We start from the raw sequence: 15,813 nt of genomic DNA, 5'->3' as shown, positions 1-15,813 counted from the left end.
CACCATTTCTAGAGCAAGAGGATTCTCTCGACTATTTATAATTATTAATCTGCTGCTGCACCTGCAAGGCTCTAATGAGGAAATTGGCAGGGTCTGCATTTCCTTTTGATATTATTCCCCTTTGGGAGTATCTAACTAAAAATGACATTTTTGTTGCAGGGGATGCTAAAAATCTGACTTGTATCTTACTGCAGACTTCTGGCAAAATCAGTAAGCCAATCACACACGCAGGAAATTACATTTTCAGGGGGCGATCTGTACACCCCCTGTGTATACAACACCTCCAAATAGCCACATTACATTTTACAGAAAATTACAGTGCTGTTGAAAAAGAAAGGTAATTTTTAATGACATTCAATTACAATATGACTTGTGTCTCAATTTTGTACGCTATATTATTTTTATTTCCTACGAAAGTGAAGTTACCCTTTAAAGCTAAACTCTGGTCACAAAAAAACTCATTTAAATATATTCCTCAAAAGCCACAAAGTATATAAATCCACTTTGAGTTCATTAAATGCCTTTTCAAAACCAAATATTGCCTTATAAAGTGACATTATTACTGTGCTACATAAAGTCTGTGTAGAGATCAAAGCGGTGGGAGAGACCCAGCAGGTCCACCCAATATAGGCCATCTGCGGAGAACTATTGGGGAAGGGACAGTAGATACAGGACTTGCGACTCTGTAAGGCCTCATTTACACTTTTGGGAGGCCAAGCTTCATTTTCACACCCCTCATATGCTGCAAAGGCAGCAGAGGGGGGACTACATATGCCACAGCTGTAATGCCTTGCACTGCAGCACAGCAAAAATGATCTCCGCTGTCGTGTTCAATTCCATCTGCTGAACAAGGCCAATTCAGCTAAACCGGGATGGCCTGCAACGCACGCAGTTGTGGTGCACTGGTATAGGATTTTAGCAGGCCGTAAGGAGACTATGCAACACCTTCTTACTGCCTGTCAAATGCCCTGTACAGAACATTATAAATGGAGATCACTCTTCGGAGGGCAACACTAGTGTAAGATAGCCCTCTAGGAGAGAGAGCAGCAGTGAGTGTTGTTAATAGAAGATGCTTCGGCTTAGAGGCAAAGTTTCACTCAAGATTACTGCACACATCTAGATAAAATACACAAAATACACCAACACTGAAGTAAAACATACACAAAGTTCTTCTGTTTAGACAGTATTTTCTTATCCCCCAGTTCAGCTTTAACACTTAAATATTCTATTTCTCTCTTCTGATTACAGAAGAACAAAATAGCATTTTATCTGTGTTGTAGAACCTGTGGAGGGTTTTCTTGTAAATTACCAAATCTGTTATTGGATTAAAATACAAAAACGTCTGTCTAGGCCAAACTAGCCAAACGCATATAAAGCCTAAAAAAAAAAAATGGAAGTTGCTGTCGCTTCCCGTAAAGACAATTTTTCTAACTCTCAGTCTGTAATGAAAGCTATCCGTCAACAGAGGAAATGAGGAATGTTGTGCTTTACCAAAACTTTGCAAGGCTATCAAAATGGTTGATAGGAAAAATAAACTATCAAGATTGATCTGTGTGGACACCCACCTCAACCCCTTGTGACATTGAGAAATTCCCTGCCTGCATACAGGCTCACACAGCACAGCTCTAATATTGTATATTTACTTTCATTAAACTTCAACAAAGTGCAGCAAAGTTTTGCTTACATCTGAATAATTATGCTAACAAACCATAGCTCTGGCCTTAAAACTGCAAACAATGCTGAATTATATCAAAACATTTACTGTTAACGATTACAGATGTTCTACATGGCGTGCGTACTTAGAATTTTTCTGTGCAATTAATTTGCACACTGAAAAGAACTTGTTGGTACAACATAACTGCAGCAATAAAACCATGTTTAATAAAACATAATCCCTTAAAGTATACCTGTACTGAAATTAAACTGTATCTTTATTTTCATGAGCACCTGGGGGCTCCCAAACTTGAGGCTCTCATTTAGCAAATTATGGCTTTCAGTACTATCAGTAACTGCAGTCCTAAACTTAATTAAAATGTATTTTGTGAATTAAAACAAAAAAAGAAAGACTGCTCCAGCAATATTTTGATTAACAGTACATTTTGATGGATAAAGGTAAGCTAAATCCCCCATAGACTTCATACTACCTGAGTTTGGAGTTATGAAATTAAACTTTTTTCCTGGGATTGCCTGCCTCCACATCCAGGCTTTTTGTATTGGTTTTTACAATACAAATAATGTTTATTGTATCTAATTTATCTAGTATGAAAATAATTCTGACCATACAAACACCAGTTAGTGCAGTGTTTTTCAACCTTTTTTGTGCAAAGGCACACTTTTTTCATGAAAAAAATCACGAGGCACAACACCATTAGAAAATGTTAAAAAAATTTACCTCTGTGCCTATATTGACTATATATAAAGTAATTCTCTTGAATAGGAATCAAACACAAAGAAATTATTTTATAATTACTTTATTATGAAATAATAAAGTATTTTATAATTGGACCCGGGGGCCGGACCAAGAGTAGATGAATGATGTGTATGTGTCATCCATAGTAAGTATAGTAATATTCCCCCATAGTAAGCATAGTAATTAATCCCCCATATAGTAATTCATCCCCCATATAGTAATTCATCCCCCATAGTAATTAATCCCTCATATAGTAATTCATCCCCCATAGTAATTAATCCCCCATATAGTAATTCATCCCCCATATAGTAATTCATCCCCCATATAGTAATTCATCCCCCATATAGTAATTAATCCCCCATAGTAATTCATCCCCCATATAGTAATTCATCCCCCATAGTAATTCATCCCCCATAGTAATTCATCCCCCATATAGTAATTCATCCCCCATATAGTAATTCATCCCCCATATAGTAATTCATCCCCCATATAGTAATTCATCCCCCATAGTAATTCCTCCCCCATAGTAATTCATCCCCCATATAGTAATTCATCCCCCATATAGTAATTCATCCCCCATAGTAATTCATCCCCCATATAGTAATTCATCCCCCATAGTAATTCATCCCCCATATTAATTCATCCCCCATATTAAGTCCCCAAGCCCCCCTGTGTCAATTCACTTACCTTTGCTCCGCGCGTTCCTCTCGCCGTTCCGGTGTAGCATGAAAATCTGTCTCCTATGAGGATCTGTCCCCCTCGACGTATCTGCGCATGTGCCAGTTTCAGGCATTAGCAGCCGATCGGCGATCTCCGGCACATGCGCAGATACGTAGAGGGGGACAGATCATCCTGACAGTATCACGCTCCGCGGGCCGGATTAAAAGGTCCGCCGGGCCGTAGTTTGCCCATTGCTGTTCTAATGATTGGTCTATTTGTGAGCCGAGGCCACATGTTACGGATGAAATTGCAATTTTTCCCACGGCACACCAGACAATATCTCACGGCACACTAGTGTGCCGTGGCACAGTGGTTGAAAAACGCTGAGTTAGTGGACAAAGAAGATAACGCTACTGTTGGGGAACTGAAACCTTAGCACTACAAAGCAAAAGTGCCAATTATATGCGTACATACACACCTCCTAGGGCAGAAGGGTAATCTCGCTCCTGGTGACATCTTTGATGAGGGTGTCCAAGATAGCTCCAAAGAGATGGCATGCAAAGGAGGTGCTTTCTGCATGATGAATACTTTACCAAAGTCCTTATACAGGAAATGGGACAGGAGACTTCAAACAACCTGTCCACCTAGTAGTTCAAGACTGCAGGCATGAGCTGTAAATGCTCCATAATTAAGGAAGAGATCCACTTACATAGTAGCAGATCCCTTCTGATGTCCTTAGTCCAATCAGCTAGAATTTAACAGATTAGGGTCCAACTTCAAAGCAGGTCCTGCCAAACACAGCCAGCTTTTAGAAGGGGCCTTCAATTGCTCGTCAACTGGGTCCTACAGTGGACATAAAAAGTCTACACACCCCTGTTTAAATGTCAGGTTTTTGTGATGTAAAAAAATGAGATAAAGATAAATAATTTCAGAACTTTTTCCATCTTTTAGGGGGGGGGGGGGGGGGGGGGGAGTAAACAGAACCTAAAATAATGTGGTTACATAAGTGTACACACCCTCTTATAACTGGGGATGTAGCGGTGTTCAGGATATAGCAATCACATTCACAATCATGTTAAATAGGAGTCAGTACACACCTGCCATCATTTTAAGCGCCTCTGATTAACTCCAAATAAAGTTCAGCTGTTCTAGTAGGTCTTTCCTGACATTTTCTTAGTCGCATCCTACAGCAAGAGCCATGGTCTGCAGAGAGCTTCCAAAGCATCAGAGATATTTCACTGTTAAAAGGTATCAGTCAGGAGAAGTGTACAAAAGAATTTTTAAGGCATTAGATATACCATGGAACACAGTGAATAGAGTCATCATCAAGTGGAGAAAATATGGCACAACAGTGACATTACCAAGAACGGGACGCCCCTCCAAAATGGATGAAAAGACAAGAAGAAAACTGGTCTGGGAGGCTGTCAAGAGGCCTACAGCAACATTAAAGGAGCTGCAGGAATATCTGGCAAGTACTGGCTGTGTGGTCCATGTGACAATCTCCCGTATTCTTCATATGTCTGGGCTATGGGGTAGAGTGGCAAGATGGCAGACTTTTCTTATGAAGAAAAAATCCAAGCCAGGCTAAATTTTGCAAAAACACATCTGAAGTCTCCCAAAAGCATTTGGGAAAATGTTATGGTCTGATTAAACCAAGGTTGAAAATTTTTACCATAATTCCATAAGATATGTTTGGCGTAAAAACAACACTGCACATCTCCAAAAGAACACCATACCCACAGTGAAGTGATCTGAAGAGGGCTGTGCACAGGAGATGCCCTAGCAATCTGACAGATTTGGAGTGTTTTGGCAAGGAAGAGTGGGAAAATATTGCCAAGTCAAGATCTGCCATGCTGATAGAATCATACCCAAAAAGACTGAGTGCTGGAATCACATCAAAAGGTGCTTCAATAAAGTATTAGTTTAAGGGTGTGCATACTTATGCAATCAGATTAGTTTAGTTTTTTTTATTTTTACTTCCCTCCACCTAAGATTTCAGTTTGTTGTTCAACTGAGTTGTACAGTTTATAGGTCACATTAAACGGTGGAAAAAGTTCTGAAATTATTTATCTTTGTCTCATTTTTTGACATAACAGAAACCTGACATTTTAACAGGGGTGTGTAGACTTTTTATATCCACTGTATAACACAAATGCCCCTTCTACAGGGATGCTTAAAGCTTTGTTAAGGTAGAGCACTGCCAGAACTACAGGAGTGGCAGGCTACTTTTTTTTATCAAAGTCCTTCTCAATCGGTTAAAGGGCTTCTAGCTGTTTAGGAAGAGTGAACAGCTTGTCAGGGTTCTTGCAGTTTCCATAAGGACTACTGCAAAAAGTGGGTGCAACAACATGGTCTTGGCTGTCTTGGGGACCCTAAAGAAACCTAGCCTGGGGCATTAAGGGTAGAAGCTACAGGTTGATCCTTGATTTTTAAGGCAGTGTAAATCAACTGTATCAATTAGAGCAGAGACAGTCTCTAAAGTTTGGAAGTAATGGCAAGAACCTGTGGTTTTCTCAGGTGTAGTGTCATCTGTTAAGTACTTTGGAAACTTCCAATCAGACAGCGAATTCCGTAGGCAGATCATAAAAGGATTTTGCAGTGGAAAGTGTAGAAAACCGCTTCTGACCTTTGCAGAGTCAGCAATCAAGGATGCTATTCGCACATAAAATCTAGCATGACTGTGCTGAATTCCACCTGAGATAGAGCCAAGGAGGGGGTCACACCCAACAGAGGAAGACTCTGAAGATGGAATAGATTTAAGCAGAGGACAAATTTCCAGTTCATCAGTGTCAGGACCTTCAGAGGGCACACTGCAGACAGCACCGGAACCAGTGAATCGCAAGTTAGGAGGTACCCAGGACAGTGGGACTGCTCTCTAGGTGTCCAACATGCAACAACGAAGAGAAAACCAGCACACAAAAGTAGATTCTGAAGCAGCATGTAAAGAAGTCCCATATCAGCAAAGGGTTACCTCATGGATGTCTGTGTGGTGTATTGTTATGCATAATCGTACATTGAAAGATGGGGGCAACACAGCTCAAGGCACAAGCCTAGGCCTTAAACATTCTTTAACCCAGCTGTTAAAGGCATGAGAGGGCACTGTCAACAGGCAGCCTAGACATACCACGCATCGATCCAAGAAAGTGCTTCCTCAACACTGAATGGCAGGAAAGCGAGCGCAAAGTTCCACCCAGTAGATGATGTCAGCTCTCAGTCCCTTAGTGTTAACCCCCTTCTCTACTAAACCAACAGAAAGCTGGAATTTTAAATGGTGTTCAGTTGTCCTAGCAATGAAGTAATTCCCTGTGCTCAGCCTGCACAGCCTATTCATAGTGAGTCTTCAGAAACAGGGTCACACCTGGAGCTGTGCCAGAACTCTGGAACTCTTAGCACTCCATGGCTAACATATTACACTTGAGTCTGGAAAGCGTCACAATGCAGAGCCCAGTGCCTGAGGGATATACTCTGGGCTAGCCCCACAGATTCCAGTCAGGGAGGTCTCGGAAGAGCCTTAAAATCTAGTGCTGAGGATACACTGATCCAGAGAGCTCCATACAGAGACTAGCTCAAGCAGCAATGTAGCAGGAGTCTTGATCAAAGAAAAAAGAAAAGTGAGAGAGCAGAGAAAAAGTGTCCATTTTCCCACAATGCTATTTTTCTGTTTGCATCCTTCTGTAGGTGGCAAAATAACCAAATAGTCTCTGAATTCCCGTGTTCCTCAAATAAAAAATTAAAAAGAAACCTTTGCTTACTGTAATAAAATACACTATACTCTCCTTTAAAGCAATGCTATGAAGAACATTGAAGCAGGTGCAGTACATTATTTCATAACGTGCTGGCCATTTACCAAGTCAGGTGACACAACTATTATTACTTCAATTAGTAGCTAATTTATTGCACAGTTCTAATCTGGAGGCTGTTGAAAAGTCTCATATTTCTCCTTTCCTCTGGCGATCTATCAGCACTGTTTTTTTTTTGTCTAGGTATATGAAAGTTTGTGAAGTTATACTGTCATCTCTTCCCTGTGAAGGAAACGTCAGGTTAAGCAGTCCCTATACAGTGAGCAGAGAGAAAGGGTGGGAAAATCTTGCACACAGCCCATAGGTATTTCATTTTGGCCCCAAGCCACATTATAAAACACATGTAATTAAAGCATGTGTAGATTTTATAGTTTGTTCAGGTATGCTACCCATTATATAGATAGCCTTAACAAGAAATTTCAAGCATTGATATTATTGAATGAGTCCCTAACCTGTCAACCAATTTTTTTCAATTAATGAACTAATAAATGGGAAAAATAACCCATATGTTTAAAAAAAAAAAAAAAAAAAAAAAAAAAAGGCCATTTAGGTTTTTTTTTTCCTTCACCACCTGCTCATACGAACTGATGAGCCAGGACCGGACCGTTCTAATATGTTAGTATTCTGTATGGACTAGCCATATGTTGGGACTGCAAACCTGCACTAACAGTAGGGAATCGATAGAGAACTCTAGACTCACCACGTCAACTTTTCAGGGTCAATTTACACTAGTGCAATGAAGCAGCACAGCACATGGCAATATGCAAAATACAGGTTGGTGCAATGCAGTGACATTCATTTTGAAAGGCACCCCAATGCACAGTAACTCACTACTGTGTTAGGCATGGCAAAAAAAGGCTGCAGGTCAATTTTTGTGTAAGCCTCTTTGATCATACAGCTTTAAATGCAACACGTTAACTGGTGGTATAATGCGTTTTCCCACAACACACCGTTTTTTTCCCCTGAGATGCACAATATTTTCCTGGCATCAGCATTATTTGATTACCAGAGCAGCCCTCTATACTTTGTAAGGGCTCCTAAAGTTTTTAAAAATATACCTAGCACAAATAGGGGCACTGCCAATGCTGTGTATGATGGAAAAATGCATAAGAGGTTCAGTGAAAGTAGAAAAAAAATAATCTGCAAAAACATGCAAGTCAAAACCATCAGATCCTGAGATAAAGGCAGCTGAAGAAAAATGCAAATCCTGACTTTCTGTAAAAGGCTAACTTGGTCCACCTATTCTGCCTCCCATGCTTCCTTACTGATCCTTTAATATGACAGATAGCCTCAATGGACCATCAGTGAAACTCAGTTTATACCTGGGAAGGAATGACTCAATTTTCACATCAAAAGTCAAGATTTGCTTAGAAATTTAGTTGCTTTTATCCCTGAATATAGCAAATGTTGGAAATATGTTTTTCAATGCATGTTACCTTTTTGTATGCCTTTTTTTCATCAAATGAAAGTCTGGCAGTTTGAACTGGACAGTAATAGGTCTACCTAAAAATACTTTTAGGTTTAAAGAGAAAGTTATTGGAAGAGATGACCAGCAGGCAAAGAGATTTTTCAAGTAAGCTTATATTGGATTGTTAAAAATAACTATTGTTTGTATTGCTATAATACTGATATTTTAAAATGGTGTATACTGTGTCAATATAAATTCTTTTAAAAGGAATGGAAACATAACAGATTATCCACAACATGCAATGCATGCTGATATCACCCAGGCTGCATGCTTTTAATTTAACTCATGCTACATAAGAGTGTGAAATGAAGTGAGCCTAACATAACATTAGCAATAAAGACACATGGGGCTAAGCCATTAGAAAGATTAATAGGAGAAGACAATTGCACTGAAAAGAAAGAACTCTATATGTGAAAACTACTTTACTGCAGTAATAACTTAGAATGATTAATATGAAGCATGCACAATTAAAAGTGCAATCTCACATTACATATACAGGCAGCTCATACTGCAGCCAAGGGGTTGAATCAGCAGATACAGGATGGGGGTTAAGTATAAAATGGTCACGGGAAGAGAGACTAACTTTCCATAGTGGTACATTGATACAAGTATAAGACAATACCAGTAATTAAACGTGAACCCCTTGCTGATGCAGTCTTTGACTACTATGGTTTTGAGATACGACCATATCATGTTTTTCATATACACTTAATTGTTGATTTATATTGACTGTGAATGTTTACATTGTCTTCGTGTTTTTTTTCTTTTTTACTTTCTTAGCATTCTTTTTAATAATCACCAAATATCTGTATTTCAGACACCTGCTTGTTTCTTTCTCAGTTCATTATTCACATAACACACATTGTCTAATTAAGAGTGACCTAACCTTTTTTTCAATTATTAACACATAAAAAACAAGTATTTAAAAGGTGCCCTGGGATTGGATTATAGAATGCTAGTCTTTGGGGCACCTGCAGACATCATAAGCCAAAGCACATTTGGGGGGGAAGGGGGAACATAGTGATACCATATCCATTTTATTAAAGTTTGTACTTGGTAGTACAGCAATTGTGAAGATCTAAACATAAAATAGCAAACCAGTGTCTGCTTTTAAACATATATTTAAAAGAAGGAACCTTCTTTGACCAGATCGTTTGCCAAAATGCTATAACTACCTTAAAAGCAACACTGTTAAATAAAATAAATCAGTGAACTTTTAATGCCATCAAGGAAATATTGCAACTGTACTAAAGTAAGAATCTCTGTTTATATTTTAGATTTAAACAGTGTTTTATATAATTCACTAGATCCAGATTTAATTTGGCTTCTCATCCTGCTGCTGGGTGGGGATACTCTGAGCATAAAAAAGTGGACTGTATTTTCCTGATTCCATGTACATACACAATACAATCCTGTATTAGCAAAAGGTATCACTGACAGCACCTATTGTTTTCTGTGGATAAAGTAGATATACAGTGCCTTGAAAATTTTCCACATTTTGTCATATTACAACCAAAAATGCAAATGTATTTTATTGGGATTTTATGTGATAGACCAACACAAAGTGACACATAATTGTGAATTGGAAGGAAAATGATAAATGGTTTTCAAAATGTTTTGCAAATTAAAATCTGAAAAGTGTGGAATCCATTTGTATGCACATCCCTTTATTCTGATACCCCTAACTAAAATCTAGTGGAACCAACTGAATTCAGAAGTCACCTAGAAGTCAATTAGTAAATAGAGTCCACCTGTGTGCAATTTAATCTCAGAATAAATACAGCTGTTCTGTGAAGCCCTCAGAGGTTTGTTGGAGAACATTACTGAACATACAGCATCGTGAAGGCCAAGGAACACACCGGACAGGTCAGGGATAACGTTGTGGAGATGTTTAAAGCAGGGTTAGATTATAAAAAAAATATCCAAAGCTTTGAACATCTCACAGAGAAGTGTTCAATCCATCATCCAAAAATGGAAAGAGTGTGGTACAACTGCAAATCTACCAAGACATGGCTGATCACCTAAAATGACGGGCTGGGCAAAGGAAAGCATTAATCAGAGAAGCAGCCAAGAAGCCCACTCTGGTAACTCTGGAAGAGCTGCAGATACACAGCTCGGTTGGGAGAATCTGTCCACAAGACAACTATTAGTTGTGCACTCCACCAATCTGGCCTTAATGGAAGAGTGGCAAGAAGAAAGCCACTGTTGAAAGAAAGCCGTAAGAAATCCTGTTTGCAGAAGAAAATCTGTTAAGAGTCTGCAAAAGACTTGAGACTGGGGCGGAGGTTCACCTTCCAGCAGGACTACGACCCTAAACATACAGCCAGAGCTACAATGGAATGGTTTAGATCACAGGTGTCAAACACAAGGCACAAGGGTCAAATCCGGCCCTCCAGGCCATTTCATGTGGCCCTCAGACCTCTCCTGCAGCTGTGGCACTCCCTTGTCTCCACCTTGTCTCAGCAGTCAACAGAAAAGAGGACATATCTCCTCCGCCAGATCCTGCTCTTCTCCTTGCAGCCACAGTGGCGCTCATTTCTGCAACCCCCCACCCTTGCTCTCAGCAATTGGCAGCAGAGAGGAGGACAAAACTGCTACAGATCCTGCACATCTCTGTGCAGCTGCAGCACCCCTTTGTCTCCACCTCCCCAGCTGACTCCAGCCCTTCTTTGTTCCTCCTACAGACCCTGCACTTTCTGCTTCCCAGCTCCACCTCCAGCTTCTTCGTGGCAGCAGCACAAGGTAAAGGGGGTGCACTGTGATGTAGGGAAGAGTGGGGTGCTCTGGACATCTAGTCTTACAGATACAACCGGCCCTTTGAGGGCAACCATAATGCTGATGTAGCCCGCCATGAAATTGAGTTTGACACCCCTGGTGTAGATGAAAGCATATTCATGTGTTAGAATAGCCCAGTCAAAGTCCAGACCTAAATCCAATTGTGAAGCTGTGGCAAGACTTGAAAATTGCTGTTCACAGATGTTCTCCATCCAATCTGACAGAGCTTAAGCTATTTTGCAAAGAAGAATGAGCAAAAATGTCACTCTCTAGATGTGCAAAGCTGGTAGAGACATACCCAAAAAGACTTGTATCTGTAATTGCAGCAAAAAGTGGTTCTACAAAGTATTGACTCAGGGGGGCTGAATAAAAATGGACGCCACAATTTTCACAGATTTATTTGTAAAACATTTTGAAAACCATTTATCACTTTCCTTCCACTTCACAATTATGTGCCACTTTGTCTTTGTCTATTACATAAAATCCCAATAAAATACATTTACGTTTTTGATTGTAACATGACAAAATGTGGAAAATGTTAAGGGGTATGAATACTTTTTCAAGGCACTGTAAGCAAGGTTGTATATGTTCTGTATCCATCACACATTCACTATGCAGTGCATAATGAAGTAGCACTATTGTTAAAACGTCAGATGGAACAATCAAACCTTGTATCTTATTGCCTACTGTGTGGCATCTTACAGAACCACAAAGCTTCAGAAGAGATTGTAAACACTACCATAAACCGAATAGAGAATTTTCTACCACTTCTAATAAAGTCTTTGTAAATGTGTCACACATTTACAATCTGAACAGCTAAAGAGGACATTAATCAGGGAGGTGTATTGAATTACACTAAAACTGTGTGGTCTATATGAAGATGATCACTTTTCCTGATATTTATGACCTCCTTCACCTAACTTCCTTGTACACATATTGATATTGATTTTAATCTTGCTCTGCTGCAAATTGAAAGGTCAATGTTTCTGCACCCTGCTAAGTTGACAGTCTTTTAGGAGTAACAATGAGCAGAATTTCACTGAATTAGCAGAATTTCTTTCCAATACTTAATTGCCCCTTTATGTATGCCAGTGCTTTGTTGGACTGATATATCTAAGTGCCTTGCTGCTGTAGGATGATCATTCACTGTCATTTTTCTCACATACAGTGAAGGAAATAAGTATTTGATCCCCTGCTTATTTTGAATGTTTGCCCACTCACAAAGAATTGATCAGTCTAAAAATCAAATGGTAAGTGTATTGTTACACTGAGAGACAGAATAGCAACAAAATATTCAAAAGAAATGCATGTCTAACAAATTATGCACTGATTTGCATGTTCATGAGGGAAATAAGTATTTGATCCCCTTCACAAAACATGACTTTGTACTTGGTGGCAAATCCCTTGTTGGCAATCACAGAGGTCAGACGTTTCCTTTAGTTGGCCACCAGGTTTGCACACATCTCAGGCGGGATTTTGGCCCACTCCTCTTGGCAGATCCTCTCCAAGTCATTAAGGTTTTGTGGCTGACGTTTGGCAACTCAAACTTTTAGTTCCCTCCACAGATTTTCAATTGGATTAAGGTCTGGAGACTGGCTAGGCCACTCCAGGAACTTAATGTGCTTGTTCTTGAGCCACTCTTTTGTTGCCTTGGCCGTGTGTTTTGGGTCATTATCATGCTGGAACACCCCTCCACGACCCATTTTCAATGCCCTGGCTGAGGGAAGAAGGTTCTCACCCATGATTTGACGGTACAATGCCCCGTCCATCGTCCCTTTGATGCAGTGCAGTTGTCCTGTCCCCTTAGCAGAAAAACACATCCAAAGCATGTTTCCACCACCATGTTTAAAGTTGGGATGGTGTTCTTGGGGTGATAGGCAGCATTCCTCCTCCTCCAAACACGGCGAGTTGAGTTGATGCCAAAGAGCTTGATTTTGATCTCATCTGACCACAATTTCAACCAGTCCTCCTCTGCATCATTCAGATGCTCAGTGGCAAACTTCAGATGGGCCTGGACATGTGCTTTCTTCAGCAGAGGGACCTTGCGGGCACTGCAGGATTTCAATCCTTGTCAGCGTAGTGTGTTACCAATTGTTTTCTTGGTGACTGTGGTCCCAGCTGCCTGGAGATCGTTGACAAGTTCCTCACGTGTAGTTCTGGGATGATTCCTCACTGTTCTCATGATCATTAACACGCCACAAGGTGAGATCTTGCATGGTGCACCAGACCTAGGGAGAATGACAGTTGTTTTGTGTTTCTTCCATTTGCGAATGATTGCACCAACTGTTGTCACCTACTCACCAAGCTACTTGGCGATAGTTTGGTAGCCCAGTCCAGCCTTGTGCAATCTTGTCCCTGACATCCTTGGACAGCTCTTTGGTCTTTGCCATGGTGGAGAGTTTGGAATCTGATTGTTTGATTGCTCCTGTGGATAGGTGTCTTTTATACAGGTAACAAAATGAGAATAGCAGCACTCCCTTTAAGAGACTGCTTCTAATCTCAGCTTGTTACCTGTATGAAAGACACCTGGTAGCCAGAAGTCCTGCTGAATGATAGGGGATCAAATACTTATTTCCCTCATGAACATGCAAATCAGTGCATAATTTGTTAGACATGCATTTCTTTTGAATTTTTTTTGTTGCTATTCTGTCTCTCAGTGTTACAATACACCTACCATTCGATTTTTAGACTGATCATTTCTTTGTGAGTGGGCAAACATTCAAAATAAGCAGGGGAGCAAATACTTATTTCTTTCACTGTATAACAAATTGTGGTGACAAACTTGCTTGTGCTGGTTCAGACTGTGATACAGCTGAGACTCACTGCACCCTCTTATTCTATGGAGAAAAAAAAAACCGATTACTCCCTAATTGCCAACGTTGACAATGTGCATCAACTATGCTTGCAAATGCTAGTTATCACTTAGTACTTAAAGGGTTACTAAACCCAGGACCCTGAAATTCACTATATTCAGTGAATCCTGTCTCCCACAGTACACAGAATATGGAAACCATTTTTAGTAAATATAAACTGCTAAATACATTTTCTCATCAGAGTATATAGCAGTCTTGTGACTTCTATCAGTGTCCAGCTGAGCGCTGGTTAAAGCTTGTAGGAAGAGTTTTCATACTCCCCTAATTGTCCTGTAAAGCTGCATAACCCATGACTCTCTGTCTGGACAGTGCTGATTGGCCCTGTGCTGATCACATGCACTCTCTTAGGAGGGAAAAACTCTAGCAATACATACCAAACTGAGCATGTGCAGCTTGCCCCCCATGACTCTGTTCTATGAGCAGATGGATTGGGGACAGAAGAAGGGGAGGATCAGAGAAGACAGGATCAAACCATCTTTTTACACAATGCAGAGGATTCATCTCTTAGGTACCACAGTGAGTATAACAGCATGCTTTACTGCATATAGAGACTGATTTTACTGTTGTGGGTTTAGTAACACTTTAAGAAGGACCTACTACCACTATTTGCATCGGAACCAAGGTTTCTCAAGTAAAGCTTATGTATTCCTCCTCCATGGCATCCCGAGGACAGAAACCAAGAAGCACTGATCTAAACTGTTAGAAATCAAAAAACTCTACCTGTGAAAAAAACACTGTTTAAGAGGCCTACAAGGCTTTGAAAAAATGAGCATGAGCCCCAATCCCGAATCCTTGATGTCATAACTGTCAGTGGAACCTGAATGCAGTAGTCTTTCCTGTGCCTTGAGAACACAAAACCCTAGGTTACTTCAATTAGCAAATAATGACCTGTGCTAAAAAAAAATTAAATGGCTGGCCCAACCCTCCCATAACACCCCATTGGTTCTTCAAAGTGAAGGTTTGTTGTAAAGTGCTGCGTAAACTGTAATCTATATAAATCCTGTATAATAATAATATTTTTAGCGGCCAATAAGGAGCTGTAGGATGTAGAAGGAGTGGACCAGATATGCATATTAGAAAACCACGATTGCACCGTAAATTATATGTACGCCCGGGGGTATCTGCATTTTGGGTTTTAAATGAAAGTTTACTTTGGAGCAGGATGGGCAAAATCATAGAAATGATTCTGTTTTGTGAGAAAAACTAATCTCTATTTTAGCACCCATTCAAAATTTCAAAGTGTACACAAAACAGAGTATGTAGGTTGCTGGTGTTCTCATCCAAGCAGTATAAAAGCATAGTCCCATTAACTTAGCCCTAGTCTGTCCTATTAGTTTTTAGCAGAAAAAAGAAAGTCAATGCACCATTACAATCTTTGCTTTGTGCATGCAGGATTGCTGAAAATTGCACTTAATATAAGGGTTTACTAAAGCCGCAATCTGGCTTTGTAAGCCTGAAGATCCAGGCTTATTATTGTTGTAATTAGAGAATGATACCCTACCATTTTTCTTCATATTTAAAGTGAGATTTGTGGAACAGAGAAGTTTGTAGAAGAAAAGTATACCAATAGATGTAAGTTGACAATCACCCGATTTGGAAGGCAGCTGCACTCTCTATAGCAATTTGCAATGATGCTGTGTCTATTCTGTCAAAAAGGTTAGCTAATTAGACAATATTGATTTTCTCATTGAATTGCTATTGCTTGAGAGAGCATACCAGGAAGAAAGGTATACCAAAACACCCATTGTAAGTGTGTGTACAATGGGAAAATTGACGATGGGAAGATTTTTAACATCTTACGAATTAGAAATAGGCATCTCCAGGTGC

General features: G+C 39.9%; 1 protein-coding gene across 7 annotated transcripts in view; it reads right to left on the bottom strand.

Moving 5' to 3' along the window:
- STAU2 (staufen double-stranded RNA binding protein 2) overlaps positions 1 to 15,813 on the bottom strand; it is a 353,166-nt gene that overhangs the window by 46,678 nt on the left and 290,675 nt on the right. The gene's annotated exons all lie outside the window — the stretch shown is intronic.

This window comes from Staurois parvus, unplaced genomic scaffold, assembly GCF_062004578.1.
Source record: "Staurois parvus isolate SC_StPar_1 unplaced genomic scaffold, SC_StPar_1.0 ptg001302l, whole genome shotgun sequence".
Classification (NCBI taxonomy): domain Eukaryota; kingdom Metazoa; phylum Chordata; class Amphibia; order Anura; family Ranidae; genus Staurois; species Staurois parvus.
Note: the sequence above shows the minus strand (reverse complement) of the source record. Positions and strands in the feature narration are given on the sequence as shown.